The sequence below is a fragment of the Chiloscyllium punctatum genome, chromosome 7 (assembly GCF_047496795.1).
Source record: "Chiloscyllium punctatum isolate Juve2018m chromosome 7, sChiPun1.3, whole genome shotgun sequence".
NCBI lineage: Eukaryota > Metazoa > Chordata > Chondrichthyes > Orectolobiformes > Hemiscylliidae > Chiloscyllium > Chiloscyllium punctatum.
The window spans coordinates 118,710,273-118,730,157 of record NC_092745.1 but is presented as its reverse complement, the minus strand read 5'-3'; the positions used below and the strand labels follow the sequence as shown (position 1 = coordinate 118,730,157).

Sequence of the window (19,885 nt, the reverse complement as noted above, 5' to 3'; positions counted from 1 at the left end):
TGCAGCACACTTTGGCATCATTTATTAAATCAGATGTGTTCCAGCCCTCTGAGTCTTTCCATTCTACTTGATGAACCAGAGGTAGTTTTTGAGCAGGATTGAAAGAATCGATAAGGTTGGATAAAAAGAAAAGTTGCAACAAGAAATGAAATAGATCCATAACTGCAGTTTTGTTTTCAGTCTGATAGATACTGTCTGAAATTGTGGTGACCCAGATTCAGCTATGACCTCTAAAGAGAAGTTGGGTATAGACTTGAAAAGGAGTCATTGACCAGGCATTCCTGAATGTATTTTTCCCAAATGCAAAAAATACTATTCTGGTTAATGGAGGGGAAAGGAGGAGTAAGGAGGAAGAACCAGATTCCTTTTATCAAACTGAATTAACAGCAGTACACCTGTTAAGTCTGAAGCTTCTTGGATAGAATTGGATAGAGCTCTTAAAGATAGTGGAGTCAAGGGTTATGGAGATAAGGCTGGAACAGGATACTGATTGGGAATGATCAGCCATGATCATATTGAATGGCGGTGCAGGCTCGAAGGGCTGAATGGCCTACTCCTGCATCTATTGTCTATTGTCTATTGTCTATGTCTATTGTCTATTGTCTATTGTCTTCTCAGCCCATCTTAGACTCTTTAAGGCTGACTTAGAAATGGGCTTCATTAAAGGAAAACATTGGTTACAACCTGGCTTGATATTTGTCTCACTGCAGTTAACAGGGGATCCAGTTCGCTGGCCTAAATAATGGAAGCATGTGGGTAATCAGACTGAAACAAAGACAGAAAAAATTAACAATGAACTGCAGATGCTGGAAATCAGACACAAAAACAGAAATTGCTGGAAAAACTCAGCAGGTCTGGCAGCATCTGTGGAGAGAAAGACAGTGTGTTAATGTTAATGGTCGAGTGATCCTCTTTCAGAACTGAATAAATGATCTTTGAACGAGTTTTTTTTATTGTTACGTTTGTTAGATTGACAAAAACAATAACTACAATGAAAAGCTTTTCTCTTGTGCCATGACTGATTGTAGCTCGGAAAGGTTTGATCTATATGATAAAGGTGGGGGAGTGCAAGAGTAAACAATAAGGGAGGATAGAGCCCAGAAACAGCAAGCGAGAACAATGATTGGACAGACTAACCAGGACAGACTTAATTATTGTTCTCTCCCTCAGGAACTGCTTCTTTTCACCCATTATTAGACTGATGGAGAAGGATAAGTGTGCACTGCAGGGCAAGAGTTATAGCTGGGGGCAGGGAAATTATGATGCGGTAAGACATGACTTAGGATGCGTGCCTTGGAAAAGTAGGCTTCAAGGCAAGGGCGCAATCAATATGTGGAGCTTGTTCAAGGAGCAGCTATTGAGTGTCCTTGATAAGTATGTACCTGTCAGGCAGGGAGGAAAGGGTCGTGTGAGGGAGCCGTGGTTTAATAAGGAATTGCAATCCCTTGTTAAAGGGAAGAGGGCGGCCTATGTAAAGATGAGGCGTGAAGGTTCAATTGGGGTGATTGAGAGTTATAAGGTAAGTGTGAGGTGATTCACTTTGGTATGAGTAACAAAAAAGATGGGGTACTGGGCTAATGGCCGGATACTTGGTAGTGTGGATGAGCAGAGGGATCTTGGTGTCCATGTACACAGATCTCTGAAAGTTACCACCCAGGTAAATAGTGCGGTGAAGAAGGCATATGGCATACTGGCTTTTATTGGTAGAGGAATTAAGTTCCGGAGTCCTGAGGTCATATTGCAGTTGTATAAGACTCTGGTGCGGCCGCATCTGGAGTATTGTGTGCAGTTTTGGTCGCCATACTATAGGAAGGATGTGGAGGCACTGGAACGGGTGCAGAAGAGGTTTACCAGGATGTTGCCTGGCATGGTAGGAAGATCGTATGAGGAAAGCTGAGGCACTTGGGGCTGTTTTCATTGGAGAAAAGAAGGTTTAGGGGTGACTTGATAGAGGTGTACAAGATGATTAGGGGTTTAGATAGGGTTGACCATGAGAGACTTTTTCCACGTATGGAGTCAGCTGTTACGAGGGGGCATAGCTTTAAATTAAGGGGTGGTAGGTATAGGACAGATGTTAGGGGTAGGTTCTTCAATCAGCGAGTCGTGAGTTCATGGAATGCCCTGCCAGTAGCAGTGGTGGACTCTCCCTCTTTATGGGCATTTAAAAGGGCATTGGATAGGCATATGGAGGATAGTGGGCTAGTGTAGGTTAGGTGGGCTTGGATCGGTGCAACATCGAGGGCCAAAGGGCCTGTACTGCGCTGTATTGTTCTGTGTTCTATGTTCTATGATGAATGGGCTCTCTAGCATTAAGAATGCTGATCTCACCTAGCACACACCCTGAGCAGTGTAACATGTATGTCTCTGTCTATTTGCAGCTTCTGATCTGTATACTCTTATTATGATCTGCCTGTAAACTGCTGGTAAACAAAGCTTTTCACTGTACTTCCACACATGTGACAATCAATCAATCTCCACCTATCATTTGCTCCTACACCCCCATCTAATTTTCAGCATTTGGACAAACCTTTTCCTGGCTACAATTAGTTCTAAAGGAGGGTCACTGGAGTGTTAACTGTTTTCTGTCTCCACAGATTTTGCAAGACCTAATGAGTTTCTCCAACAATTCCTCTTTTTGAAAATAAGAGACGTTACTGTGGTGAGATTTCCTGTTCCTTGCGTCCTTCCAGTTCCAGGACATGGATCAGGATTCCCCAACCCCCAGTAACTCTAAATGTGTTGGCTGTACTATTCTAAGCTCTATGTTCTATGCCCAGGAGCCTTCTCGTGGCCATGTGGTTATGTCCCTACCCCTAGACTGGGAGGCCCAGGTTCAAGAACCATCAGCTCCAGAGGTGAGTGTGTAATGACATCGCTGAACGGGTTGATTCGAATGCAAATTAATAAACAGAATAAATAAAAATACTGTCTTCCCCTCCCCTCCTATGTTCGCTTTGTGGTCGGAGGGAGGAGGGGGGTGGAGGGAGTGCGAGTTGTAAACCTTTCTCAGACAGTCCCTGAGCACTGTGCGTATACAGAGACAGACAGTCCCCTCCCCTCCTTTCTGATTCTGTCTGAGGGAGGGCGGCTTTGAGAGCGGCAGCAGGTATTTAGCTGCGTGGAAGAGGGGGGGTGGGGGGTGGGTCTGTTTGTGTGTGTGCACAGACTGTACCACCCGTTCAGAGGACAGTGCCGAGGTACCCAGATGTGTCACAGTGTACTGAGGGAGTGTCAGCCCCCAGTGTTGCATCCTGGCTGAAGGACTGGAGAGGGCTGCGGTTTCCAGACTATCATCAGTGGCTCTCAGCTTCTCTCTCCCTCTCTCTCTCTCTCTGCGGATCAGAAACAAAGGAAATAAATCTGCAACCTGATGATGCGATCCCTATTCCAGAATTGACATCAGGGAAATTGAGCCGGATTTTCGAAAAAAAAATGAGCTGGTTTTTTGCTTTGCACTAGAATCGGGAGGTTTGGAGGCAGTTGTTTGTTTTGAACGTTTTGGTTTCTCATGCTGCTTGCGCCCATGCTGTGGATTTTCCAATGAGCCTGGACAAAGCTGTCTCTCCTTGTGTAAGTACCCTTTCTTCTTTGCTCGGTCCTCTCTCTGGGCAACCAAAAAAAATGCACCGCTCTTCAAACCTTCCAGCATCCCAAACTTACCCCGAATGCTGCTTAATGTTGCAACTTTTATCTATTTCCCGGATTCTGTTGGAAGAGCCGAGAGGGGATGCATGCCCCTTGAAATATTGATGGAGATTTGCACAGAAGTTGCAATGACAGTGCCTCAGTTCCCAGTTTAAAGCAGGCACCCTGTTGCCTTTTCTCTCACACACACTGGCATTCTGCTGCAGAAACGGCGAGGGGTGGGGTTAAATCTGTGCCTGTGTGTCTAAACCTCTCTCCCTTTGTATGTGCCTGTGTGCTTCTGTATGCGCCGATACTGTTTCCATGAGCAATGCCTGGCATATTAAGTGGAATTAAGGAGCAGGTCGAACTGAGTGAGACAGCTAAAATACCACAAGAGGTTCACCGAGTGGAAAAAAGAAGCTTCAGATGTCGCTTACCGACGACTCCAAACAGCTCCATCAGCGAGATTAAAGAGGCGCCGATTATTTTTGGCAATTTTTAAGAGAAAGGCGTAACATTGCCAAGGTGATGTCAGGCAGCAGTGCCACATGGTGTCTCTTCATTTTAACACCTGCTGTTTTCCAAGGGTTTGCTCTAGAAAAGAAGCATTTATATAACGTCTTTCACCACCACATGAGTGCCTCTTCACAGCCACTTAATGTTCTTCTGAGGATGTTGCTTCTGTGGAATTACAGTAGCAATTTGCACATATGATTTGGAGATGCCGTCTAATCTAAAAACTGTTATCTCACTTTTTAGATTAGAATCAATCTAAACATCATGGTATAGACAGAGAACACAGGGGGGCTAACATCTTCAACATATTATCGAGCTATCACCATTGTTAACAGCTAACACGAGAATGCAACGTTTTAAAAAAAGGTTTTGTGATTTACACATGAAAGAAGTGAAACTATCACTGTATTCTAACAGATGAAAGGCTTAACAGACAATCAATTTTTCAATGTATAATTTCAGTTACATCACACTGTACATTTTTGCTATAAACTCTGTTACGATCGAGCCCTCCTCTATCACCTGATGAAGGAGCGTCGCTTCGAAAGCTAGTGCTTCCAATTAAACCTGTTGGACTATAACCTGGTGTTGTGTGATTTTTAAATTTGCACATAGTTAGCCCCTACCAACAGGAATGTGACACTGACCAGATCATCACTGAAGGCGGAAACAGAGTTAAAGTGTTTCAAGTCTGGCATGAATTGGAGATGCCGGTGTTGGACTGGGGTGTACAAAGTTAAAAATCACACAACACCAGGTTATAGTCCAACAGTCTTAATTAGAAGCACTAGCTTTCAGAGTGCTGCTCCTTCATCAGTGGTTGACTGGCATGAGCCTTCTTCAGAAATGAAAGATGTTGGAACATTAAAAACTGAAAGAACTGTGGATGCTGGAAATCAGAAACAAAAAGAGTAATTGCTGGAAAATCTCAGCAGGTCTGGCAGCATCTATGGAGAGAAATCAAGGTTAATGTTTTGAGCCGAGAGACCCTGCCTGAGGAAAGGTGACTGGACCTGAAACGTTGACTCTGATTTCTCTCCACAGATGCTGCCAGACCTGCTGAGCTTTTCCAGCAATTTCTGTTTTTGATATTGGAATATCGTTGTACATGCTTTTGACAGAGGCAGAGACCCCGCACAAAAGGCAAAGGCCTTGTTACTGACAATGAAAGAGAAAAAGAGATGTAAAATAGATATAAACTGAAGTGTGAAAGGGAGAGAATTGATCCGCTCTGCTCAGTGCAAAGGTACAAACAGGACAAGGTTTGCATGGTAGAGAGAAAAAAATGGAGAAAAGACATAATGCAGTCAGTTTCTGAATTAATGGGATTCAATATTGTGACCTTGAGGCTGTAAAGTGGAAAATGAGGTGATGTTCCTCCAGGTTATGTTGCACTTTAATGTTTCTCTCTCCAGAGGTGCTGCCAGACCTGCTGAGTTTTCCCAGCGTTCTGTGTTTGTTTCCAATTTCCAGCATCCACAGTATTGAGCCGCTCATCAGTTGTTGCGGTTTGGTTGTGGGAATAGATATTAGGCACAAGCTGGGGATAGTTCCCCTGCAATTCTCGAAAGTAGCTCCAGAGACTTTTTCATCTTAGAAAGAAGAGGGGCTTCTGTTCAATGTCTCACTTAAAAGATAGTAGAATAGGTACAGAATCATAGAATGATAGAGTGAGGAAGAGACCCTTCACTCCATCAAATCTGTACTTTCAAAAATGTACTAATACACCCAGCCCATTTTCCGTATTAGGTCCGTAACCTTGAATGCTCAAGTGCTCATTTAAATACTTTTTAAAGATTATGAGATTTCCTGCTTCAACTATCCTCCCAGGTAATGCATTCCAGACCCTCTGTGTGAAAAAGATTTTTCTCAAATCCCCTCTAAGCCTCCTGCATTTCACTTTAAAACTATGGTCCCTTAGCACTGACACAAAGACAGAAATAGCTGGAAAAACTCAGCAGTTTCTGTAGAGAGAAGTCAGAGTTATCCAGTGACCCTTCTTCAGAACTTGTTGTTGACCCTTTAACTGAAGGGAACAGCTGCTTCCTATTCAGCCTGTCCATGCCCTTCATAATCTTATACACCTCTATCGTGTGCTTCCTCAACCTTTTGTGCTCCAAAGAAAATAACTGCAGGTAACACAGCACATCAGATGTGTGTCAGGCTCAGTTGTTCCATTTGAGTGGGGCTTGAACCCATTATTGTCTGATTCAAAGTACTCCACTCGAGCATGGTAGGCACCTCAACTGTGAGCGCAAAGGAAACGGTCATGATTTTAATTTCATTACAATAACCTTAAAGCATAATGCTTCAGATTAAACTGAATATTGTTCACACAACCAGGATATCAGCCTAGACGTACAAACACAGGAAACACCTGCCCAAGACTGACAAAAGCAACTGACTTCACTTCCTAGTAGTAAAATGTATCAAGTGTGATATCGTTACTTTAGAACATGCCTTCAACTTTTGTTCAAATTTCAAAGTTGCTCCTCTCCCCCCACCCCATCATTGAAGACATTGCGCCAAATGGATCTTGCCAATGCAATGTTCACATCAGTTCTTAATACAAAGGCAAGAAAAACATCACTGGAGATTTATATCTGGATTTACTTTGTGTCTGTGCTACAGGATATGAGCAATTGAAATGCAAGCCAAATATGCAGTTTAAGAGGTTGTTGATATTTGGGCATAAGTGTTAAACTTACAGAAGCACAAAAGATCCACATCGTATTGAATTTTTACTATCACAATGGACCCCTTCACCTGTAATAATAGCCTCTCCTCCTAAAGTTACAGATCAATTTGTATATTTCCTACAAATGCATCAGCACAGAAGCTCTGTTCAAATTAGCACTAGATTTGCAGTTATAGCAGGAAATAATGTAATTTTCCTGGTGTTTTTATACACCCCAACTCTTGTATTGGGCACATTTGTGCCAGTGAGAGTCATTCTCTGCACTTGATAATGTTCATGAATCCAAAATTAAATGTACCAACATTCTGAACCCCTTAATGGACAAAATCAGGAGATGGTAACCTAATCAATCCCCATTTCTTTAACATTTTCCAAGCATGTGTTCAGTATTTAATAATTAATCTTAAACTGGGAGCTGGAGTTTGTCAAGCTCAGCAAGAACATTTCACAGCAGCCCAGGGGTTCTGAAGGGTTTTTTTTATAGCATTTCCTCTCATTAACCTTCAAGAAAAGAGTTCTTTTCTGTGAGAGAAAATTAATCGAGGAATGCTCAAATTGACATTGCAGCTTGCAAGCAGGGAGTAATTTAATTAATGACAGGTAATTGCAAGGCACAAACTGCTGCTCGGACTGCCAAAAAGAGCCTACTCAGTGAATAAGCTTTAAATGGTGTCTGAGTGATTGATGGAATCCCTACAATGTGGATGCTGGCCATTCGGCCCATTGAGTTTATACCAACCCTCTGAAGAGTGTCTCACACAGAGCAACCCTCCCTGTAAGCCCTGCATTTTCCAGGACCAATCCACCTAACCCGCACATCTTTGGACTGTGGGAGGAAACCCACACAGACATGGGGAGAATATGCAAACTCCACCCAGTTGCCCAAGGCTGGAATCGAACCTGGGTCCCTGCTGCTGTGAGGCCACAGTGCTAACCACTGAACTACACGATTGGCACCTATGGAAATTGAAAATGGTTTTTGACTTAAATATGCAGGAGATATGGGCATTGTTGGCTAGTTCAGCATTTATTACCCATCACTGATTGCCTTTGAGAAAGCGATGATGACCTGCTTTCTTGAACTGTTGCAGTCCACTTGGTGCAGGCAAACGCACAGTGCTGACAGAGAGGGACCTTCAGGTCACAGTGACGGCATGTGATTTAGTTCCAAGCAGCTTGGGGGAAACATACAGGTGGTGATGTCTCCATATACCTTCCTAGGGGTGGTAGAGAATCGCAGGCTTGGGAAGTGGTGTCAAAGGAGTCATGGTGGGTTGCTGCAGAGTACAGTTTAGATGGTACACACTTGTGTACACACAATGTCCGTCGATGGTGAAGGAAGTGTGTTAGATATGCAGGTTCCACAGGCAGTGAAGAAAACAAATGGTTTGTTGACCTTCATAGTGAGAGGATTTGAGTACAGGAGCAAGAATATTTTGCTGGATTAGTGGTGGTAGAAGAGCACAGCAGTTCAGGCAGCATCCAATGAGCAGCGAAATCGACGTTTCGGGCAAAAGCCCTTCATCATGATTCCTGATGAAGGGCTTTTGCCCGAAACGTCGATTTCGCTGCTCGTTGGATGCTGCCTGAACTGCTGTGCTCTTCCAGCACCACTAATCCAGTATTTGGTTTTCAGCATCTGCAGTCATTGTTTTTACCCAGGGATATTTTGCTGCAATTGTACATGGCCTTGGTGAGACCACACTTAGAGTATTATGACTAGTTTTTTGTCTCCTTATCTAAAGAAGGATGTTCTGGCAAGAGACGGAGTTTACCACATTGATTCTTGGGATGGCAGGACTACGTATGACAAGAGATCGTTAGGACTGTATTCACTGGAGTTTAGAAGAATTAGAGGATCTCATGGAAACCTGTAAAATTCCAACAGGGTTTAACATTAGAAGGGCGATCGAACTTTGACCCCCTATTTCAAGGAGGTTGGAGTACGGGAGTAGGGAAGTCTACAGTACAAGGTGTGGGGAGACCACTTCTGGAATACTGTGAGCAGTTTTGATCCCTGTATTTAAGGAAAGATATAATTTCATTGGATGCCTTTCAGAGAAGGTCCACTAAGATGGATGATCCCCGTTATGGAGGGATTATCTTATGAGCAAAAATTAAACAAGTTGGGACTCCAGAAGAATGAGAGGCAAACTCATTGAAACAGATAGGATTCTTAAGAGACTTGACAGGGTAAATGTTGCGAGGAGGTCTCCCTTCTGGGAGAACGTAGGACCAGAGGGCAGAGTCCTGAATAAAGAGGCGCCTATTTAACATTGAGATGAGGAGGAATTTCTTCTATCAGAGGGTTGTGAGTTTTTGAAACTCCTTGTCACAGAGAGCAGTAGGAGCAGCATCCTTGTGTATATTTAAGACTGAGATTCTACCAAACTTTGAACTGAGATAGTTAGATTCTTGAACAGTCAGAGAATCGTGGGTTATAGGGAAAGGGCAAGAAAGTGGACATGAGGAACATCAGATCAGCCATGATCCTCTTGAATGGTGAAGCAGGTTTGAGGGGCTGAATGGCCTACTCCTGTTCTTTTTTTTATGATCTTATTGTCTTAAACAGGGTAAACGCAGGAAGGATGTCCCTGTTGACCAGGGAATCCAGAACCAGAGGTCACATTTTAAGGATACAGTTTTTTGTACTGAAGTGATGAGAAATATCTTCACCCAGAGTGTGGTGAGATTATGGAGTTCTCTGCTGCAGAAAACAGTTGAGGTCAAAACATTGTATGTTTTCAAGAAGAAGCTACCTATAGTCCTTTGGGTTAGGGGGAATAAAAAAAAAATGGGGCAAAGGAACAAGGTATTGATTTGGATATTGAATGGTGGTGCAGGATCGAAGGGCTGATTAACTTACTCCTGCTTCTATTTGCTACGTTTCTATGAAAGTTGAAGGTGGTGGATGGGGTGCCAGTCAAGCAGATTCCTTTGTTCTCAATCATTTCCAACTTCTCAAGTGTTGGAGTTGCACCCATCCAAGCAAGTGGGGAGTATTCCACCAATTTCCTGACTTGTGCATTGGTGACCAGGCTTTGGGGAGTTAGGTGGAGAGTTACTTATCATAATTATCACATGTCCAATATGAATGGCAGTCCAGGGTAAGTACAGATGAGACTGAGAATTTTAAAGTATCATCCTCACTGATACTAAATTTGTGATATGTGTCTTTTATTGGAAAATAGGACGAGATTTAGCTTGTTGAGCCTGTTAAACTGGCCAATCATGACTAGTCTGTGACTAGCTTCATATGCTTTCTGTTCTACATATCTCTTTGCATAGCAAAACTCTAACAATGCCAGGCTTAAAAAGTTCTAGTTGATCTTGTAACCATTGCTGCTTGCACAACCAAGTTCCAAATTTCTACCCCCTTTGTAGAAGTGTTTTCTCATTTCACTCCTGAAAGTTGGTCTCAGATACTTAGGCTACATCATGTCCCACACTCCTCAAGGATTTGGAAATAATTTCTTATGATCAACCTTGTCTGTTTCCCCTTAATATCTTGATCTTTTACTCCTCTAAATTTAAGATAATGCTTCGTGCAGCTTCTGTCTGTGTGTTAACACTTTTAGTCCGGGTTTCATTCTGATAAATGTGATGCTGCATTCCTTCCTAATCCAAAACATCCTTCTACTTGATGCCCACTAGTACACGTGGTAATTTTAATTGCATTTATACAACTCTTGAGGAAACTTTAAAAAGCTTCCTTGATTGTTGGATCTTAATGTGCCTAGTGCATGATGCAAAGGTAAAAATGACTAAAATATCATTTTCCCATTTATCCCATCAGACCTGCTCCAGTTCCATAAGCTAGTGCCAATCTCCTGCCCTTCTCCCTGTGAACCATTTCTATTCTAATATCATAGAGTGCCCCCCTTAAGTGCATCAATTGAACCTGCCCTCCACCACATTTTAGATCAAACATTAAACCAAGGCCCCATTTGTCTCCTCATGTCGACGTAAAAGATCATACAAAGTTATTTAAAGAGCAGGGCAAATCTCCTTAACATATATTATTTTTAAAAATACAGAGTATCTGGTCATTGTTGCTTCTCAGTGTGTGGGAGCTTGCTGTGCCACTTTTCCTGAATTGCAAATACACTTCAGTAGTACATTATAGAATCCCTACAGTGTGGTAGCAAGCATCAGCCCATCACGCCCACAGAGACCCTCTGAACAAGATTCATTCCATCCAGATCCACTCTATATTTCCCATGGCTAATCCACTCAGCCTATGGGCAACCTAGTTTGGCCAATACATCCAACCTGCACATCTTTAGACTATTGGAGGAAATCCCACACAGCCACAGGGAGGGTGTGCAAACAGACAGCTGCCTAAGGCTGGAATTGAACTCAGATGCCTGGTGCTGTGAGGCAGCAGTGCTAAATACTGAGCCATCATGCTAACCCAAATTTCTTTTGCCTAATTTTCTACTTTTGTGTGCATTCTAATAAATTTATTTCATTCTCTTTTCATGATTTTATTTTTTATTTCTTTAACAGTTGAAAAGGTATTAAGTGATCAAAAAAATCTAGAAAGTTTCCATTTTACTATTTCAATTTCATTTTATTTCTCTTCACTTCGGTCAAGTTTGACACATGGTATGTTGCTGGACGTAACAAAGATTCATACCCAGGGGCCTGTTCTCTGCAAAGAAAAGGAGTGCGTTCAAACCTTGTGCCAGTTTTGTACTTCCTGGGATCCCAAGGGGCCTATAATTTCCTATTGTTTTCTCCAAGGCAATGCCTCAGCCAATCAGAAACTATTTGCCAACCAATCAGAATTCCGTTTTCTCAAATGGTACAAATTGTTGTGCTGATTTGAAACTGGGCAGTGTTGCTTTTGTCCTGTTGAGTGCAAAGCAAAAGAACTTTGCTATTATGTTTGTCTTTTCAGCAGTGTTCAAATTCTGCACTGCCAGTAGCCCTAACATGCTCTGAAATGCCTGTGGTTATAGAAGATGAAGATAGGAGCAGGAGGAGGCCATTTGGCCCTTCGAGCCTGCCCCGTCGCTCATCGCGATCATGGCCGATTGTCCAACTCAATAGCCGAATCATGCTTTCTCCCTGTAACCTTTGATGCCAATTAAAAATGAATTTGTTTATTGGAAATGAATTACCTTTATCTAACATATCCATTTCCTTAAGATATCAAAGCTTTGAAGGATTTTATTGGGTAAAACATATTTCCACTAACAAGGGAGTCTGTAACCAGAGGAGACAGACTTAAGATACTGAGAAAACAAACAAGTTGGAAATGAGGAGCTATTTATTTATGTAGCAAATTGATCAGGAATGTACTGCTTAAAAGGGCAGTGGGAACAGAATCAATAACTTTCTGCAGAGAATTGTATAAATGCTAAAAATAAAACTAAAATTGCAGGAGTGTGGGAAACCTGCTGGAGACTGGGACAAGCAGGGAAGAGGGAGGGCTTGATGGGGTAGATGCAGGAAGGCTGTGGAATAGAGAACCAGAGGATATGGTCTCAGAATACGGCACAGGTCATGTAGGACTGAGATGAAGAGGCACTTCTTCATGCGGAGTGATGAATCTTTGGAATTCACCATGAAATAACCGAGAGGATTGTGGAGGTGCAGGCATTGAGTATGTTCAAGACAGGTTTTTAGATTTTTACAGATTAAAACAATCAAATGACACGGGGGTGTTTGGGGTGCGGAAAGGCTTTGAAATGGAAGAACAGCCAAGTTGAATGGTGGAGCAGGTTCCAGTGTCTAAATGAACTATGTCTTCTGCTATTTCCTACATGCCTGCATTTCAAAGCAGCTTACAGCAGAGCAAGTTATTGATCTCACTAACATCAAAGTTTTTGGTGATGTTGATTGAGAGATGGGTATATGAATAGGAAGGGTTTGGAGGGATATGGGCCGGGTGCTGGCAGGTGGGACTAGATTGGGTTGGGATATCTGGTCGGCATGGACAGGTTGGACCAAAGAGTCTGTTTCCATGCTCTTCATCTCTATTACTCTATTGGACGAGACAATGAGTTAATCCAAATGGTGCGACGGGATGTTGCGCTGCCAAATTTGACCTCAGTTCACTGCCTGATCCCATGGACAGAACACTCATTGACCCTGAGTTTAGTCATAAGTAGGTTTCTGCCATGCCTTCTGATTTCTAAGTTAGAAGACACCTAACTTCACCTTACAAAGGATAATAGCGCTTCAAAAGCTTGTGATTTCAAGTAAACCTGTTGGACTATAACCTGGTGTCGTGTGACTTGTGACTTTGTCCACCCCAGTCTGACACTGGCACCTCCATATCAGTACCATTTCTAAGGCTGAGGACTGAGTCAATTTTATTTTTAAATCTCACTGCAAGAGATATGTGTGGCATTATTAAGAATTGTGCTGTTACTGAAAATGGAGCTGAGTCACAGCATGAGAGTGAGTCATTTTCCTTCGGTCGGGCATATTCCTTTAAAAAGGTTTTATTTTGACATTTGCATCTCTGCAAGACAGTTTTGAGCTTGTTACTAGGTGAAAACTGACAGTATAACTTGACCATTGGAGCCCACCTTGCCTCTTGAGCTAGCTTAGCATATCAGGAGGGAGTCTGTTAACTTTCACGCTCACTGTAATGGGAATCTATTGAAAGGTAAAGCTGCATTTCAAAAGTGCCCAGAATCCCCGTGAATCCTTTGTTGGCTTTTGATACTTAAAATGAAAAGAAACTGGCGCTCAAAGGGAGCTGTTGGGGATGGGAAAAGTGGGGAATGTGCCACAATAGAGATGCGCTATGCCATGGTGTAATGTTCTTGAAGCTGGTTCATGGTACAGCACGGTATTCAGGATGGCATGGTGGCTCCGTGGTGAGCATTGCTGCCTCACAGCACCAGGGACCCAGGTTCGATTCCTGCCTTGGGCGACTGTTTGTGTGGAGTTTGCACATTCTGCTCGTATCTGTGTGGGTTTCCTCCGGGTGGTCAGGTTTCCTCCTACAATCCATAGATGTGCAGGTCAGGTGAATTGGCCACTCTAAATTGCCAATAGTGTTGGGTGCATTAGACAGGGGTAAATATGGGGTGGGGGAATGGGTCTGGGTAAGTTACTGTTCAGAGGGTCAGTGTGGACCTGTTGGGCCAAATGACCTGTTTCCATACTGCAGGGAGTCTAATCTAATCTAAGCTCAGGCAACACACACTTGTAACCCATCCATGGTTTGGCCCTTGTCATTGTAAACCTCCCCACCCATAACCTGGGATTGACAAGTCAGACACCAGCATTGCATTGGAGTATTATAGAGCTGCCTGGCCAAACTGTCAGATTACTGTATCTATGGTAGAGGATTGACTTGATTCCAATCTCCTATCTGTGGCCATGTCACCTTCGTGGTGACTCACTGGAGGTCACCTCCCTTTCTTCTCCACAATGTTTCTAAACAACTTGAGCGATTCTTAAGGGCCACCAGAAAGTCGTCCCAAGTAAACTACATTATAAAAGGTATTTGCTTTGATTTACACAATGACTCAGTGGTTAGCACTGCTGCCACACAGTGCCAGAGAACCCCATTTTATTCCAACCTCAGGTGACTGTGTGTGTGGATGTTCAGGTTAGTTGGGTTGGCCATGCTAAATTGCCCATTGTGTCCAGAGGTGGGCAGCTTAGGTGGATTAGCCGTGGGAGATGCAGGGTCACAGGGATGGGGTGAGTCTGGGTGGGATGATCCTCGGAGGGTTCATTTGGACTCAGTGAGCTGAATGGCCTACTTGCACACTCTAGGGATTCTATGATTCTATTTATTGTCACATGCATTTTGATACAGAATACAGTGAAAAGTGTTGCATAGTGTCGCCACACTCTGGCGCCATCTTAAAACTCAGAAAAAGAAACCAAAACGTAGAAAGAAAAGGCAGACAAACAAAGAAAAAGACAAGGTATGAACCTTTTGCCATGATCATTCCTGTTCATGACCAAATCCCATCAGACAGTGGGACCAAAGGTGAGCAGAACAGGAAATGGAAATGATTATTGGATCCTGAGCCAGACAGTGAAATAGGAAACGGGATGAAAATACCATTCTTGGCAATAGGTTTGTTGACAGCATGCAACATCACTTATGTCTGCCTCTCATCTTGTACTCTGTTCCAACAATCTCCGTTCATAAGTGCTTCAGGTATTTTCAAATCAACCTGTTCCGAAATATAATTACACCCCTCTGGGGCAGGTGGGACTTGAACCCAGGCCTCCCCTTTCAGAGGTAGGGCCACTACCATCGTGACACAACAGTGCCACAAGTATGGGCTGTCAGTACTCACTCAAATAGTGCCTTTCAGCTGTATATAGAACATTACGCAGCAGCTGTGGTCATCTCTTATTGCAGCAGCTACAGAGTATCCTTAGAAATTGATTCAGTGGGTCTGGGTGGGTTGCTCTTTGGCGGATCGGTGTGGACTTGTTGGGCCAAATGGCCTGTTTTCACACTGTAGGGAATCTAATCTAATCTAAAAATTACAGTGCAGTACAGGCCCTTCGGCCCTCGATGTTGCGCCGACCTGAGAAACCAATCTGAACAACACAATTAGTTCTTGACAACACAAGTAACATATCATTAATAAGGATTAATAGGCTTTGCAATTCAGGATTTTCGAAGGAACACAGGCTTTGTATTGGAATATTGCATTGATTGTCTAGTTGTCAGGAAATATTCTGTGATGGATGATCCATAGAACCTCTGATCTCAGGTATACTGTCAGGGAAGGGAGTAGGAGTGGGCTGAGATGAACATAAGTAAAAGAGTGAATAAAGTCAGGTTGTTCCCTAACTGATAGTGACTGGCCTGCTTTGGAATGCCACAGAATGTCTTGGCCTACGCTTTGTAGCTGGAGAATGAGGATCATTTGAATAAAAGGTTAAGCTTAAATATATTAAAGGGAATGCTGATATTTCCATTCAGTTTTTTGATGAATCTCTTCGTAGGGCTATAAGATGACTCACCTTTTCACTCCTGACATTGAGCAAATGAAATCATTTGGGCAATCTGTCCATCTAAAAATCTTCTTTATCTCCTACTTTTATTCCCACAGTGAGAAATGTGTTCGGGCAGGATCAGTTCAACCCCAGTGTAACTTGCAGCACAAAGTTATCCACAATTCTGTACAAAAAAAAGTGTTCAACTTTTATTCAAATCCCGAAGTTGTTGAAACAGAAAAGGAATGTTAAAAAAATAAACTGGATCCATGTCCTAATGAATTAGTAAACTCAAAGGTGCAGAACACTGAGAGTTTTTTTCTGGTCTGTGTCTGCGGCAAAGATGGTTTCCAAACAGAAAGCATGGAGGGCTGCATTTTAAAATGTTTTGGCTAAATCTGAGTTACCTTATGTTTTTTGGAGGGATTTTCAGAGCCAGTCATTCAGCACAGAAAAGGTCCTCTGACCCATCGAGTCTGCACCAGTAATGACTACCACTAAAGGCACGCTAATCCCAATTTTCTTGGGAAGTAACAAATGATATATTCATTTTTTTCCTGCCATATCTTATCAAATTCCCCACATTAACTGTTCTGCTCTGTCCCATGACATCCCTCAAGTCAGATTCCACATGCTATTCCCAGAACAACTCGCCGCTCACCATAGATCCCACAGCATCCCTTGACCCTGCACCATCTTCTGCCAATTTGCAGCCAGGCAGAGGGTTGGCAATCTGGCATTGCCCCTCACTGAAGCCATGCTGCCCATGGCTTATTGGCTGACACCTGTTCACCAGTACAGTCCTATTCTCTCACTGTCTAAGCACCACGTCACGTGCATTACCTGATCATTACCATTCATCAGATTCCTGATGAAGGGCTTTGGCCCGAAACGTCAATTTTCCTGCTCCTCGGATGCTGCCTGACCTGCTGTGCTTTTCCAGCACCACTCTAATCTTGGCCCTACATGCATTACTTTCCTGTAGCTGCATCCTGTTTACACACTCTCCAAGTCAGCGTTAACCTATTCCCAAAGCCCATCCTATTCCCAGAGCTTGTCATTGCCCAAGAACATCAGGTACAGGAAAGAAATTGGACAATTCCGAGGATGAGCTGTTATTTACAGATTGCAAAAGCAAATGCAAGCAACACCAATAAAGGCTGAAGTTTATCCTCACTATACAAATCAGAATTTGGCTTCATGACAAACAATTCTTTTACAGTCAGTTCCCTGCACTACTGAGTATTGGTTCCAGGTATTTGGTTCAATGAATGTGCAGTGTATTTGCCGTGCAGAGCTAGATGTCTCACTGTGCCAAACACCAAGAGATCCCCTACTTCCAGACCATCTGGAGTCTGGGTAATCAAAGATGGAGGAAGGGAAAAATTTCTCTCTGTAACAGGCTGCTCCTTTTCTGAGGTATTTTAGGTGTTGGAGGTGACTTCCTTGAATTCCAGGAGCAGCAATTACTGTTTTATATGCTGTTGCGTTGTTTTGGAACTTTGGAGAAAAAGAAAGTCAAAACAACAGCACTTTTAAAAGGGAGAAGAATGGACAAAGGAAGCACATGGTGAGGTCAGATCAGGAGAGAGACAGAGAAAGAAACCCACATTGCTAACTTACAGAGTTAGCAGTTACTGCCTTTGCTGTTGAATTCATGTATCGCTGTACATTGGAGTGGGTCTAGGAAAATTAAAAACAGTGAAATTCACAATTGACCTTGGAGGAACCTGCTTGGGAGAGGTCACAACCCAGAAACAGATATGGGAATATTTTAAGTCTGGTCTTACAGTGAGTCTGCAGTAGTGAGTAGAGTGGGCTCTTTCTTGATTATATGTTATATTGAGATATGTCTTTTGATTAAACTTCAAAATGTAAGCCATAAGTATTAGGTTAGCCTGGAGCAATGTTTTGTAGAGGAATAAGACAGTACTATTTTCTGGGTAGGGGGGGTGGGACCAGGGAGATAGTGAGGAAAGAGATCAATCTGAGACTGGTACAGTTGAGAACAGAAGCAAGTCAAGCAGTCAGGGCAGGCAGGGACAAAGCAGAGGACAACATGGTACAGATAAATTAAACTGCATTTATTACAATGTAAGGGGCCTAACAGGGAAGGCAGATGAACTCAGGGCATGGTTAGGAACATGGGATTGGGATATCATAGCAATTACGGAAACATGGCTCAGGGATGGGCAGGACTGGCAGCTTAATGTTCCAGGATACAAATGCTACAGAAAGGATAGAAAGGGAGGCAAGAGAGTGGTGTTTTTGATAAGGGATAGCATTACAGCTGTGGTGAGGGAAGATATTCCTGGAAATACATTCAGGGAAATTAGTTGGGTTGAACTGAGAAATAAGAAAGGGATGATCACCTTATTGGGATTGTATTATAGACCCCCCAATAGTCAGAGGGAAATTGAGAAACAAATTTATAAGGAGATCTCAGCTACCTGTAAGAATAATAGGGCAATTATGGTAGGGGATTTTAACTTTCCAACATAGACTGGGACTGCCATATTGTTAAGGGTTTAGATGGAGAGGAATTTGTTAAGTGTGTACAAGAAATGTTCTGATTCAATATGTGGATGTATCAACTAGAGAAGGTGCAAAACTTGACCTATTCTTGGGAAATAAGGCAGGGCAGGTGACTGAGGTGTCAGTGGGGGAGCACTTTGGGGCCAGCGACCATAATTGTATTAGTTTCAAAATAGTGATGGAAAAGGATAGACCAGATCTAAAAGTTGAAGTTCTAAATTGGAGAAAGGCCAATTTTGACAGTATTAGGCAAGAACTTTCAAAAGCTGATTGTGAGCAGATGTTCGCAGGTAAAGGGACGGCTGGAAAATGGGAAGCCTTCAGAAATGAGATAGAGGATCCAGAGAAAGTATATTCCTGTCAGGGTGAAAGGGAAGGCTGGTAGGTATAGAGAATGCTGGATGAGTAAAGAAATTGAGGGTTTGGTTAAGAAAAAGAAGGAAGCATATGTTAGGTATAGACAAGATAGATTGAATGAATCCTCAGAAGAGTATAAAGGAAGTAGGAGTATACTTAAGAGGGAAATCAGGAGGGCAAAAAGGGGACATGAGATAGCTTTGGCAAATGGAGTTAAGGAGAATCCAAAGGATTTTTACAAATACATTAAGGACAAAAGGGTAACTAGGGAGAGAATAAGGCCCCTCAAAGATAAGCAAGGTGGCCTTTGTGTGGAGCTGCAGGAGATGGGCTAGGTGGTAAATGAGTGTTTTGCATCAGTGTTTACTGTGGAAAAGGACATGGAAGATATAGAATGCAGGGAAATAGATGGTGACATCTTGAAAAATGTTCATATTACAGAGGAGGAAGTGCTGGATGTCTTGAAACACATAAAAGTAGATAAATCCCCTGGACCTGATCAGGTGTACCCTAGAACTCTGTGGGAAACCAGGGAACTGATCGCTGGGCCCCTTGCTGAGATATATGTGTCATCGATAGTGACAGGTGAGGTGCCAGAAGACTGGAGATTAGCTAATGTGGTGCCACTGTTTAATAAGGGCGGTAAGGACAAGCCAGGGAACTATAGACCGGTGAGCCTGACGTCAGTGGTGGGCAGGTTTTTGGAGGGAATCCTGAGGGACAGGATGTACATGTATTTGGAAAGGCAAGGACTGATTAGGGATAGTCAACATGGTTTTGTGCGTGGGAAATCAGGTCTCACAAACTTGATTGAGTTCTTTGAAGAAGTATCAAAGAGGATTGATAAGGGCAGAGCGATGGACTTCAGTAAGGTGTTTGACAAGGTTCCCCACGGGAGATTGGTTAGCAAGATTAGATCTCATGGAATACAGGGAGAACTAGCCATTTGGACAAAGAATGGCTCAAAGGTAGAAGACAGAAGGTGGTGGTGGAGGGATGTTTTTCAGACTGGAGGCCTGTGACCAGTGGAGTGCCACAAGGATCGGTGCTGGGCCCTCTACTTTTTGTCATTTATACAAATGATTTGGATGTGAGCATAAGAGGTATAGTTAGTAAGTTTGCAGATGATGCCAAAATTGGAGGTGTAGTGGACAGCGAAGAGGGTTACCTCATATTACAAAAGGACCATAGGCCAATGGGCTGAGAAGTGGCAGGTGG

General features: G+C 43.0%; 1 protein-coding gene across 2 annotated transcripts in view; it reads left to right on the top strand.

The window, feature by feature from the left end:
• Window positions 1-3,170: 3,170 nt before the first annotated feature.
• The window catches only part of LOC140480090 (volume-regulated anion channel subunit LRRC8C-like), a 56,534-nt gene continuing 39,819 nt past the window's right edge, over window positions 3,171-19,885 (top strand). For both annotated transcript variants that reach the window (XM_072574724.1, XM_072574723.1), the window contains exon 1: window positions 3,171-3,570. The gene's annotated coding sequence lies outside the window, so the exon portion shown is untranslated. The remainder of the gene's footprint in view (window positions 3,571-19,885) is intronic.